The sequence below is a fragment of the Crocodylus siamensis genome, chromosome 3 (assembly GCF_052110815.1).
Source record: "Crocodylus siamensis isolate JL-2025a chromosome 3, ASM5211081v1, whole genome shotgun sequence".
Lineage (NCBI taxonomy): Eukaryota > Metazoa > Chordata > Crocodylia > Crocodylidae > Crocodylus > Crocodylus siamensis.
Genome location: NC_143397.1, coordinates 222,620,723 through 222,634,751, shown reverse-complemented (window position 1 = coordinate 222,634,751; position 14,029 = coordinate 222,620,723). Strand labels below are relative to the sequence as shown.

The following is a 14,029-nucleotide window of genomic DNA, read 5'->3' as shown; positions in this document are numbered from 1 at the left end:
GAATGATACTACTACTATGATCATGCACTGCTTCCCTTCAGCACTCCTTAGCCCTAATGAGTAAAGATCCAATCTACCCTTCTCTTCACCAGTTGCTTACCAAGAGACAGGGGGCTCTAAGTAGACTTTGAACTTAAGGCCCTATTCATTCCATGAGAGTACCTGACAACACACATAAATTAACTGTGTTTTCCTATGTGAGATGCTTATGCTGGCTCATGTAAGTGGTTCAGCATGTTTTTGTAGTTATGGGACAAGACCCTTTGTAATCAAGGCCCCTGCTGCCCACCACAGAGCCCAGGTTGCTCACAGCAGATGGCAGAGAGGCTGCAAGTAACTGCTCCAGGGTCTGCGGCGCCCCAGCCCAGCTCATTGCCAGCAGCGTGTGCACATGTACCTTGAGGCAGACGGTGGGGAAGGGGCTGGGGCTGCACTGCCGCTACAAAGATCAGGCACCTTGGCTTCCCCGCCATCTACCCTGAGGTGTGTGTGCCAACCAAATGCCTTTGTGTGCCACATTCTGGCATGTTTGCCAGGGGTTGCAGCTTACCCTTCAGATATGAGATATATGATAATGGAGAGGGCTTGGGCTTCCTTGACAGAAACAATAGATTTTACATGTATCATAGTGGAAGAAGTCACTGGACCCTGCCAGAGAGGGTTGTCAAGAGAGAAAAAGTTAAAGATGACTCTGTATTATGACTCTGTATTATGAGTGATAAAGACGATGCTGGTGGAGAGATTGTGAAGAGAAGATTTTTTAAGGAAAATCAGTTTGGTTTCGGCCATATAAAGTGGAAGCTGATCATGACATGTTGAGAAGGAGTTGTCTGGGAGAGCCTGGGATGTGAGATCCAAGAGCGGAAAACATTTACCCATTAAACATGATATTTCTCCAACATAAAATGTTTTTTTTTTCTTTTAACAAAATACACTTTTGGTTTATATTACCGACTTATATTACTTATATATTATATTGTACTGCTCAAAAATAGAATACTGAAGCTACAGTCAGGTCAGCACCCCCTACAAGACACATTATTTGAAGGATATTCCTTAAATACAATTAAAATTAAGGTTCTCCATGTCATCTCCCTCCTGCTTCCTTTCCAGCTTGGATAAGAAGCTTGTTTCCTTACCACTCATTTCCTCTTATCTTCTTTCTCATGTCCGTATGATTTTTCCCTTTTACACTATGACAGTACTGCTGAATAGTGATGTTTTTGTGGAACACATCACATTTTTTCAGTTTGAAGTTGACATTATGAATAGCAAGTATGCACGTGCATGCATGCGTGCGCACACACACACACTTTCCATCAGTTGAATTATACTTTCAAACTATCGAACTGAAGTGTTTTCTAGAAAGTTGTGGAAGTACATGCTAATATCTTTTCAGAAAGCTTATCTTGCTTCATAAAATATAAAGTGGATGAGGTAATTCCTCTCTATCAAGGGTTTGTAAAGCTGTCACTTTTTCTTAATACAGTACCACTCTGCCATCCTGTCCTATAAGAAAACAGAAAATTTAAATTTTCCATTTTAAACAGAACACGTTTTTACCAGTTTGTGCATAAATTTTGTGCAAAAAATATACATCTTTATTCCCTGACTTCCCATATTAAGGCTTTTGCCTGAGAGAGGGACTTCCTACTTAGCCCCTACTCAGTTTCAGTGAGAAGACACTTTGGGACATTGTGGATAATGGGGCTGCTACCAGGATTAATCAATCCACCACAGACAGAACAGAATTTAGACACTTTCTTGAATACATCAATTTTTGAGTTGTCTAACATGAATACAGGTTTAGGAACACTTTTACTTCTCTGAGTTTTCAGTGTCATCCATTTGCTATTTGGTCATGATGTTTGTTTGTCACAATGATGATGATGTTTACTATATCCAGTAATTGCAGATTCCAGCTTTTTACTTAAATGCTCTGCTGTGCCACTCCAGACAAAATAATTCTTCCTGTGTTATCATGCCATCGGCATTCTGCATTCTACCTCTCCTACATCCTCCCTCTTCTCTTTCCTTCACCAGTCAACATTTTTCCATTCCTCTCCCCTCCTCTTGATGTTTCTCATCACTCTTCTCTTGTCATTTAATCCACACACAAGAGTTCAAGGCTCCATGCTGCAAAGCTTTAAGTATTTTTCTGCATGTCTTCTCCAGCTGAATTCAATGGGATTACTCATGGGCATAAAGTGACTAATGTACATAAGCATTTGACGCATTGTGAGCTAAATAACTCGCTTAGCTATGAAGATTCAAAACAAACAAGGAAGTACATGATTTGTACACTGAATATCAATACACCAGTGTAACCTTCTTCCTGTTACCCTCTCTGCTCAGGGTCAGACCGGTTGCCATATTTGGGGTCAGGACGGACTTTTACCCCATGGTCAGATTAGTATGGACTGTGACGGGGGTTTTGTCTTCCTCTGTAGCAGGAGGCTGTCTCTCTACCTGGGATCTCTGGAACATATAATTACCAACCTTTGCAGCATCAGGATGCTGGTTGCCATAGTCCCTCTGCTTTACCTGTGGCAAGTTAGGATGTTATGACTTGTGATTGTGTCAGGGTTGAACTGTATAGTTTTGCTAAGACTTTAGACAATGGCTTTGTATAGGATGGTTTTGGATAGGGATGATTTTGCCTCCGGCAGGGAGGGTGTTGGACTAAATGGCCTCCAAGGTCCCTTCCAGACCTAGTTCTCTATGATTCAGTGGTTTTTATTTTCCATCTCCTCTCCCACACTGTTATAACAACTTAATTGCAAACCTCAATTTCTGCAAAGACTGTCATACATGCTTGTTTTTTGCACCATGGTTCACATTGATTTTAATGTGACCATGCATATGAATGAAACACAGATGTAAGCCAGCAGAATTGGGATCTCTGGCTGTAAACTATAGGGCAGGGCCCATGAATTTGATTTCCCCCATACCATACCATATAAATTTTGTAAATACAGTCTACCTAATCAACAGTCACTTCCAACATAACTTTCTTCCTGTTACCAACTCTGCTTCCATTGCAGACTTTTCAGGACTCAGCAGCACCGCTATTTCCAGAACCCACCACTAAGGATGATCTTGGAGAAAATGCCTAATTCAATGACAGCTTTGGAAAAGATAAACAAAGATAACAGGCAAGGGATAGAAAAAGGAAGGAGCAAGGTATAAAACAAAGATAAGTAGATGGTAAATGGTTCTTATAATACCTATGAATGAGGGAAGAGCAGAAAAGAGGACTACTGACAGAACACAGGAGTGGGGATTGGTGAAGGTACATAAGGGTGTGGGGGGATTAAGGCAAGGTATAGAGATAGTGTGGTACTAACTCATTGACACCGGGTGTTGTGGCAGCTGATAGTTTGGCCAGATCTAAGAAAGGGACTGGACAAATTCTTGGGGGAAAGGGGCATCAGTAGCTATTGAATGCAGTAATTAGGGGTACAACTTCCTAGATCTTAAATGCTGGAGGCTGCAAGTGGAAAAACATCCTGGTTCCCTCCATTTCAGCATCCACCCTCCACACTATGGCAGGATGCTGGGCCACATGGACCCATGCCTGAGCCAGTACACTGTAGTTCTTGTGTTTTAAGCTGATGGAAAAAAATCCTTGAGGCTGCTGGGCATGAGCAAAAGAGATAAAAGGAGCAGCAGGGCAAGGGGAAGGGGCAAGCTCAAGAGTGTAACAAACCGATGATTAATTTTGTGGCTGAAAGTTGGAGCCAGAGAAGAGGCAATTACAGCCAAAAAAACAAAGGAAAGGGACGGAGTGAATCAGGGGTTTGGCAGTCGGGACAGAGGACAACAGGTTTTCCAATAGGGCCGGACTGACAGGGACATGAAGCGTCCCACGGACACGGGCTCTTTATTTATCTGTTGTAAAGCCCTAAGACGAAGCGAAGGAAGGGCACGACCAGCCGGGCTGGGTGGCTCCTAACTAGCCTCGAGCAGCGTTGCCTGCTCCCGGGCTTCCCGGGCTCGGTCGCCCCGCGGAGGGCGGAGAGGGGGGAGGCGGGACCACGCGGGGTGCTTCCCCAGGCAGGGCCGCTCGGTGGGGGGGACGCCCCGCCCCCCGGCCGTTGGGCCGGCAGTTGCGCGGCCGTTAGAGGCGGCCCCGCCGTGCAGTGCGTGTGAGCTCAGCGCGTAGCGGCTCTGGAAGCCGCCGACCGCCCCCGCCCCCGCCCCGGCCCAGCCCTGCCAGGCGCCGTCCCGCCCAGCTCCGCTCCTCCCCGCCCGCACACAGACGCGTCCTGCCCGGGCCCTGGCCCAGCCGCGCACAGCGGGGTGGCGGCCACCGCTGCAGAGGTGAGGTACCTGGACTGGCTGGAGGGCCGGAGCCTGCGCCGCTCCCTCCGTCAACGGGCCCGGGCCGCTGAGGGGAGGGGAGCGGAGTGCGGGGCAGGGGCCGGCTCCTCACATTGCTGGAGGGTGAAGTCATCGCGCCCATTGTCTCCCCGCGGCGGCGGCGCAGCAAGCCGAGCCTGGCCCGGCCTGCGTCGAAGCGTAACCCCCCACCCCAGGGGCTGGGAGAAGAGTTGAGTGCGGGCACCTCTCCCCGGCGGCAGCGCCCTCGGCTGAGGCTGTAGCCGCCCCGGAGTCGCGCAGTGATTTGTCCAGGGTGTGGCGGCGGTGGGTGGGGGGCGACGGGCCAGGCAACCAGCCCTGAGACCGGTGTGTGCCCGGGGACCCCCACCTTCAGTGCAGGGCGAGGGGCCGGGCCCTTCCTCCTCTCCGCCCCCCCTTCAAGCCGTCTGCTCGGACTGTGGAGGAATGCGGCTTTGCCGGGGCTGAGATATCAAAGTTGGGGGCCGCGGTGTTTATCCAGGCTCTCCTGCCTTTATTACCATGTGGCTAGACAACCGGCTGTGGCTTTTAACCACCCTTGGGGTTGATTAGCGCTTTCTATTTCCTCAAAATGCTGGGTTATTCACCAAGGGGAAGGTGAAAAAGGGGAAGGGTATTTATGTAATCAGAGGGTTGCGGGATTGAATTCTGCCACCGATCAGAGTCTCATGTTCTCTTAATTTATTTCCACACGCCTTCCACATTTTTTACTTTGTAATGGCAGTGGAAGGGCTGGACTTAAGGTATCCCATGACCTGTTTCTCACTTTGCCTTTGGTGAAGGCAGGTTTTTAGTTTTATATTTGGAATGAAAGGTTCTAATTTGGGTTTTTTTGTACATCTGACTTGTGACTCAAACCTGAGGGATTCAGACTGGCTTATAAATCAGAAATCATGTGGACTAGCAGAATTCATTTGCATGTATGAAAGTGACGGCCAATGGAAGGACGGAACTGTTTGCTGAAATGTGACTGTATGGAGTTGTGAGACTTGTTTTAAGCAGTTTGAAGCAAGTGTGACTTTGAGCAGTAGAGGAACCATTTATGTATTTGACACTTGCATTTCATGAGCATTAGGTCTGTTTTGCAGTTAACTGAGACTGGAAAATGAAAATAAACAAGCCTGTTTCACTTTCTCTTGCCATAACAGTAATTCTGTTGCTCTTTGGAAATGAACTATTCCAGAAAAAGGCCTGCATTGAGAAACAAAATCAGACACCCCCACACAATTTTTTCTTGACATCAGAGAAACCTGCAGACTTTAAAACTCCGTTTTTGGATAAAATACAAATATTTAATGTGCCTTTCTAAATTATATGAAACGCCAGTGCATGCTCATGTTCTGCTTATTCTTGACAATGTTTAGATTTGAAGAATGGATGACCTGTTCAGCTTTTTCTTTTAAATCTTAAAAGCAGAAATTTAAATATCTGGACATTATTGGGTGCTTTTGGGACAGTTTGATGGGAAATTATAGCAGTTTTTACATACAAGAATTAACAGAACTCTTAAATTCCTAGTCAGTGAGGTCAGAAGGAGAGAAGGTATTTGACAGAAGAGTTTTGTGTGCCTGTATGATGCAGACAGTCTTGGCCTCTGGGTTAACCAGTGAAGCAGCTTAACCATCCTAGCTAGGGATTCCTAGATGAAGTTAGTCTGTGTATGGTGGGTCAGTGGTAAGAGTCGTAGTTTTGTGTGATTTGTATTATGCTATGGCAAGTGCAGAAAATTTTATAGTTTCTAGCATAAGGCAGGTAATGATGAGTTTCAGAAACTAGTTGTTCTCTTCATATTATTTTTTCAGCAGATTGTTTTTCTTTCATACGAATTTTGATCTTTTCTCCCCAATTAGTCTTACAGCGTTTATAAAGATTTGTCTTGTATCCTAGTTGGAAGGGCAGGATGACATCTTTTCTTAGACTATTGAATCCTGCGTTGAGGCGTCTGATGAGCAGCTTTGAACTCCCAAGTGCAGGAGCTACTTTTCTGCACCCATGTGGTCCTGCGGTCAAGGACATTGCCCCTATTATGTGGTTGGTTTACTGTAATCTGTGTTTGGAGGTCCATAAATTACTTGCTGAATTATAATACAATGTCCTATTGGTTAGCCACCAGATCTAGCAGAAGAAATTTTAATAATTGTCTAATATCCTGTTTTAGTCATACTGTGCACATTTAAGTTTCAAAGTTTTTGGTATGATTCATAGTTTCTAGAGGAGCCAGTTCAAACTGATCTTTAGGGTTAATAAGTTTTTAGAGGACCAGTGCTAATGTTTGTGCTGATGTTGTTTTACTCATAAGGAAGTTAAATTCTGTTTTTTCTCTCTGTTCGTTTGTTTCAGCTGTATTTTGTCACTAACAGAAGATGTGCAACTGACTGAACTGACACACACACACAGCTTCAAGAGGCCGAGAATGATATTAGATGTCCTCTTACTAGATGCACACAAATTATACGTGGAAGTAGAATTCAGCCAGGAAGGTAATGAGACTGTTTGAGTTTGCTGTTGTAATAATGGGTTATTTGTACATATTTTATTTTTTCTTCTAGGGTATGAAAATACCTAGAAAAATACACATTTTCTAGTATATCTTGGTAAGAGGTGTTTCTTTGAATCATACATATTGGTAATCATAAGCTGTATCTGTAATTTGTCCTGTTGGTAGTCTTCAGTGTTTGCTTTTCAATCTAAGGGGAAAACTTTTTGACAGAGCTAAATTTCAGGTATAACATTTTAATCTTATGAACAGATTAGGTTTCCCATGCTCTGCTACATAGCAAACTAAAAATACAAAAATAGAAATAAAATTTCTATGTAAATGAAATAAATATTAATTAGTTATCACAGCTGTTCAACTTTGAGTGGCTGGGGGCTGCATGTGTGCCAGGCCTACACTGCATGGGCTGCCTTCCATGCTGTCTAGTGCCACGCTGCACTGTGCAGAGCCACTCCTGAGCTGCTGGCTCTTTGGGCCCTGGGATCTGAACGGCCCTGCCCTGTGCCTAGGGGTGGGGGCAGGAAGCTGCAGCTAGAAAAAGGAGAAAGGGGGATAGAGACTCCGGTGATAGGCAGAAGCTAGAATGTTGTGGGGGGGAGATGGAGGAGTAGAAGACCCCTACAAGAACTTCCAACCTTAAAGACCATTGTTTAAAAGGAAAAAATATGTTTTATGTCAACCAGCCAACTTCAGTACTCTTCCTATCAGAAGTAAATGCTTGACAACATTATTAAACATTAATATTTAATAGACCCATGTTCTAAATTGTTTTGCAAGTTTTCAGTAAAAGTTAGTTTGAGGATTTTTAACAGCTATTTTCATTAGCCTTCTGTAGCAATATAGTATACAAGCAGGTTTTGTGGAAACATGTTGAAGTCCATTGCTGATGTTTTTATTTGTTGATAAACTTGCTTCTGAGTTTGAATTTTTGTGACCTGACTGCGATTACGCACAAAATGTTCTCCTACTCTGTCAAACTGGAAGCAGCCATTCGTAATGAAGGCTTTTTAACTGCCTGTGTCATTGGACAAGTTGGTTCATTTCTCTGTTGTACTCTTTTACTGTTTCTTGCATTCTGGTGGTCCTTGTAGCTTCTCTAGTTGTAGTTTCTGCTTTCATTTTATTTTTTAAGTGCTACACTGGCACACTATATATATTATTTTCTTTTAGTGCACTTTCCCACCTGCTGGCTCAAGAATAAAAAGCAAAAGAATGGAAGACTTCCAAAAAGGAGTTATAAATGTATTGTGTATAAGTAGCGCATTACAAGCCTCAATTACAGACTTTTTTGCATGGTGTACACTCAGGCAGCCTTTTGGAGGAGTCTTCTTAGTCTCCATTGAGCCTGTTGTCTGTGCTCTTTCAGAATGTCTTCAAGAGAAGACACTTAGCCCAAAGCCCATCCTTCAGCTGAGATATTAGAAGGGCAGATGGAATTAAGGGAAGAAATAGCATCTCAACCAGACCCTTAACAGCTGAGCTATGAAATATCTTCTGTGCATTTACAGCAAAGTAAACTGTTTCTAGCAATCAAGCTATTCCTTGACTCTACTCCCTTTTTCTGACCTAATGGAACAAACAGCCCTAATGGAACAAGCAGCTTGCTTCTAAGAAAGGATTCTACCCTACCTTCACCTGGGGTTCATGGAAGCAGAAAAGGCTAAAATGCTTCTGTTCCTTTCCTTCTTTTCAAAGAATGGAGAATTCTGTAGTCTCCTTCCTGTAAAAATATAAACTAAGAATTTGACTCAGAGGATTGACTGGCACATGACACATCATCTTTCATTAAGCAAGCAGCTGAAACACTTCAACTACAAACTTCCCTACAAAGTAAAAAGACCTGTCAAAGGATTTTTTTCCTGAAAGATGAAAATGAGAACAAATTCTTGGATGTTCACTCATTTTCTGAATAATAACTTGTGCTGGATTTCCAGCACATAATTGCTATAACCAAAGCATGCATCAAAGGAATTTAAGAGAAATCCTAATAGTCAAGTTATACAATTATTTCCTCAGGTTCGAAAACCTCTCTAGAGATCAGAGTAGCACTTAAAGATATACTCAACAAAATCACTGAAGGGGGGGTACCTTACAGAAATCATGAGCTAGCATCAGCTCAGTTGATTATACCTACCTTTCCATTTATATTTACTGAGGAGTTCTCCCCTGGATGGAAGCTTTCTTTTATCCAAGTAAAACATAAAAAATACTCTTCAGAATGCAACTGGCCTTTAATGTAACAAATGTTATAGACTAGGACTTTTTAAACTTGTTGGACAATGTTAAGACTATCTCTTTTGGAACAGTGGATTTTTTGGACTGAAGGATCTGGAGGGTTTTTTGTATGTTTGTTTTCTAAAACTAAACTAAAGCTTGGGTTTCAACCCTTCCATAGCCCCATATATTTTGTGCAGAAACTATAGAATATGCCTTCATTGCTATTTCAGAAGAGAGCTTTTCTTATCCATGGCTTCACTTCCAATAGAATGTATTCTTGAAGATTTGAGTCTAAACTTGGAGCCATGCAAAATATGAAGAAATTGTATCCTTTGTCCCTTTTCATAAGTCATTGCTATCATTCCTTCTCAGCCCCTACCTCCTTCCCACTCCAAATCCCTTAGACCTTAAGTTTTCCACTTAACGAACCAACAAGTTAACTGAGCTGGCATATATTCAGATCAGTGATACCTTTTAGTTTTGAGGAAAGAATATTTTACAGAATTTGACACACAGGCTTTCCGCAAAAGTGTAGCTCATTTATAATGCCCTCCAAATACGGAAAACTTTCTTGAAGTTGTTAAACCTCCAAGGCAGTATTTTGGTCTTGCTTCTGTTACCACACCAAAGTTTTCTAGGGATCAACTTTATCATGTTTTTGTTTTCAGAGTTACTGTTCTTCAGGATTGTTGAGGAAAAAATGCAGATTTTGTCCTTTAGAGGAGAAAAATGTGGGAATCCATGGGTTTCCCCTTGTAGGCTGGTAGAGTTCCAGCTTGTAAGGGGCAACTTGGGGGTGGCGGGAGCAGATGCAGGGGGAGCTAAGTCCATATGCATGTGCACACTTGCACATGGCAGCCAGGCAGTGTGTTGGAGAGCAGCTCCTGTAGTTCCCTCCAAGTAAGTCTATGGAGGGGGGGAGATGTGAGGGAGTATGCACAGGTGGTGTGTTTGGGGGGGGGGGCATGTGCCACCCCGACCCCTCCACATGTCTTCTGTGCCCACCGACACCCCCCCCACATCACCTGTGGCCCCCCATCCCCTGCCAATGCATTACCTCTGTCCACACACCCCTTTCCCCATACACTCATCTCCATTCTCATACAGTGGGGGATGGATGGGGGACTGGGTCACGAGTGAGGGGCATCAAGGTGAGGGTTCAGCAGGGCTGGGAGGATGGGTGGCTATGGGTTGGGGTGAGGGGCAGGTGCAGGGCATTTGCATATCAGGGCAACTCAGTGCCACAAAGCAGCAGGGGGGACAGCCACAGCTGGATCTACCTGGTGGGGGCAGGGGGAGTTTGGATTTTTTTTATGATAAAGTAGTGGTATTTCATTTTAATTGCGGTTAAACACATATTTTGGGGTTTTTAATCAGAATTTTGGATGGTTCTTTCTCTTTTTTATTAAATCAGAGAACTTTGTATTTTTAAATAGAGAGAACTAGGACCTCTGCTATGATGAAAGTTGTAATAATAGAACTTCAGAGAAAGCAGTAGTGATAAGGCCTTACACTGTCATGCTGGGTTATCCAGTTCCCTTTCTGAGAAGAATCAGGGAAGGCGTAGTACACAGAACCTTTGGTATGATCCAGTTACACACTTAGAACGTATTCAGATGAGGCTGATTCTGCGGTATGTGGCGCTGCAAATATGTCGCCACATATCACGCAGTCTGGTGTTCTCCACACTGCAAGGGTACAGTGCCTGTGTGTGCACTGCTCCGGGTTTTTTTTCCATGGTTATTTTTGAGCCCTGGTTATCAGAGCAGCACACATCTGGACAGGGCACACTGCTCTAAAAGTGGAGCTGGGTCTCCTGGACCTGTGCTGCAGCTGCCAGTCAGGCTCTGCCCAGCAGGAGCACCACAGCTGCAGCCCCAGATAAGGCTGCTGGGGCCTCCCCTATTGTCCCTAGGGTAACTTGCCACATGTCAAAGCATGTGTGGCATGGGCGTTCCCTGGGGACAAGTAGCTGTGGTGCAGGGGGACCCGCTACTACTTGTCTCTGGGGAATCAAATGTTTGCACTCATCTGAACATGCCCTTAGTGGCTAACCTGGGTAAGGTACATGTTCACTAAAACTTTTTCAATAAATCTTTTTTCTGGAGACCATGATAGACAGTGAAGTAGAAAAGCCTTTTCCTTGCTAAAAAAAAAAGAGTTGAATGAATTGGTTCATTCAGTCCAGACTGAGTCGTCAACTACATCTGTCTCAGTCTTCAAATCTAAATCTTGAGGACTGGGTGTTGTGTGCTTAATTCAGACTTCATGTGCTGTAGTTCTTTTTTTTGCAAGTTCACTTTTAGCAGTTCCTCTGACAGTACTGTAAACATTTTACTGAAAAGCTGAGCAGCTGTATGTGCTGTAAGTCTTCTTAATAATAAGGCAAAGAGATTGTTTGTTGTAGGAGAAACTAGCAGACTTTAGAAGTCCATTTGGGCACAAAGGTGACTTAGTCCTTAGTCATCCTATCAGTGTCTCCTAGGTAAGAACACTAACTTCGTTCTTAACCTTCTGACTCTGAACAGACAACATAAATTTTAGTGACTTAGCCCAATGGGGAAGAGGGTAGGGAAGAGCAAAGTCCATTGGGAAATTGATTCTTCTTGGTTTTAGTTTGGGTGAATGGGTCCTTTACATGTCTCCATTTCTTGTTTCCAGAGCCAGCAGTGTCTTGGGTTAATCTGAGCAAATGTGGCTGAGAGCTGAATCTGAGCTGTAACCTTTGATTATGACCAGTCAACAACATGTCATAGGTTTTGCACCAAATCAGTCAAGGAGATCCTCCTTTAGCCTATGTTCAACTGAATGTATGCTTCATTAGGATGAAGCAGATGTTGCCTTTCATCCAAATTCCTACCAGAAATGACAATTTCCCTTACCTGTGAAGTATTAATTGACCTGGTTGACTTCATGAGTTGAATAGAGAAAACCATTCTTTCTGATATTAAAGGAGGTGTAAACTATGCTTTCATAGGAAACCAAAAGCATGTTCATTCTGTTTTGAAGGTCAGAGATGGAGATGCTAAAGTTCCAGGTTCTTTCTACAGAATGGATACTTAATGGTATAGTCAAATTTACAGATTACCAGATACACCAACACTTTGGTATTGTAAGGTTGCCTTTCACCAGGGCTTTGAATCTTGTGAGAACATAGAAAGAAATGGTGCAAAACTCCCACCTGATGATCTTTTCCACACATATGTAAAACTCCGTGGTCATAAATGTCCACAACTGAAGTTATACTGCGTTTGGATGCGAAGAATCCTTTTCCCAAATTTCTTACCTATCTGGTTGTCCTTCTTCCCCCTTCGCCTACTTTCTCTTGTGCAGTCTGTATTTGCTTTTTCCATATGTAGTGGAGGACTTTCAGTCACAAGTCTGTTACCTGTGCTGGTAACAGCAAGTTGCAGAAAAAATTTTCTATGACTTCTATGACCTGACACCATCACAAGACACTCAACTGTGGTAAGAGTAGAAGAGAGCCTCTCAGGCCCAGCTGAAAACTACAGTGTCTTTCCACTATTAACAATTAAGAAACTGTTCCAGGATAAAGTAGACAATGAACTAACAAATTTGTTTTTGATGATAGAAACTCCAGAAACAAACAGAAGGATGCACCCTGCCTTGTAGAAATGCAGAATAAATTTATTATGATTATTCTTCCTTCCTCAATCAGACAAGCAGTAGACAAAATCGGTTTCAAGCATTGGCTTAGGTCATAGAAAATGACTACAGTAGTGCAGGTACTTTTCTCTTATATTGCTGAATCAAATTCTTGCAGATGCTACTGGTTAAATACTAGGATAAAGCCATCTTTGAATCTGTGCTTTTCAAAATACTCATGACTTTGTTTATGCTACCTGAAGTACGAGTAGCGTAACTCTTGGGGCTCCTTAATTAAGCTATATATCTTGTTATCCTGAAGATTTTAGAGACAGTTCATTTGCTTTACTTTTTCAGAGCATTGGATAATTGTTTTTTTTTTTAATCTCATGATGACTGACTAAACTATTGTGGATTTCTGGAAGATACAAGTAATGGCATCATTGAAGAGAGCATACGCACAATCAAGCAGTAAACCACAGTATGTTTTATAGTTTAAATTGCTTTTGGCAAAACTTTTGACTTCATTGCAGTTACATTTGCAGGTCATTTTAGTCCACTTTGTCTGTTTACTTGGCATTGTGCCTTCACCCATCACAGAAGTGTACCATTAGTAAAGGCATATATGCAGTGATATATTTTGGAGCATCTGGAATACAAGTGGAAAAATAACCAAATTTCTATATGATAAAAAATAGTTCAGAGAAATGATAAATTTGGACTCTAAAGGGAGCAGTCTTCAGTTTCACTGTAGTAAGTAAAACAGCAGGAAAAGTTGAGGTATAAATAGATGGTTGGTGATGTCTCAGCTGTTAATAATGTACAGAAATGTGAAGATGAACTCTTTATGGTATATGATGAAAACTGGGAAAAATACCTTGAAGCTGATAGCTTGTTTACCTAATGTTGCCCAGATACTGTGGTGAGTGCATTAGAAATGCTGTGATGGATATGGTTTCTGGGGAGTTGTTTGACTTCTAAAATCAGATTCAGTATGAGATCATACACAAAATGCTACAAGAAGTGTGTTAAGGTTCCTTATTTTTAAGGCTTTCTTTTGGAATACTTGAATTAAGGCAGCCTGTGCAACCTTAACTCAGCCCCCTTGGCCACATCCATACGAGCTTGGATGTTTGGTTCCCCCAGGACAATTAGCAGCAGTACACCTTGTGCTGCCACTAGTTGTCCCCAGGGAACGCCTATGCCATGCACCCTCTGGTGCACAGCAAGTTACCCTGGGTGGAGTAGGGAGGCTGGGGCCAGCACTGGGCTGGCCCCAGCAGTCTTATCTGGGATCCTGGGGGCTTCTAGTGCTGCAGCAGTGGTAATCCTGCTGCATGGAGCCTG

The 14,029-nt window shown here is 43.1% G+C and overlaps 1 protein-coding gene across 3 annotated transcripts in view; it reads left to right on the top strand.

Annotated features, from left to right (window-relative positions):
• Window positions 1–4,177: 4,177 nt before the first annotated feature.
• The window catches only part of RNF19A (ring finger protein 19A, RBR E3 ubiquitin protein ligase), a 111,655-nt gene continuing 101,803 nt past the window's right edge, over window positions 4,178–14,029 (top strand). For 2 of the 3 annotated variants that reach the window (XM_090040433.1, XM_090040435.1), the window contains exons 1-2: window positions 4,178–4,323; window positions 6,703–6,842. The gene's annotated coding sequence lies outside the window, so the exon portion shown is untranslated. Of the gene's footprint in view, window positions 4,324–4,437; window positions 4,553–6,702; window positions 6,843–14,029 lie in introns of those variants that run through there. The other variant, XM_090040434.1, reaches the window with a different exon arrangement.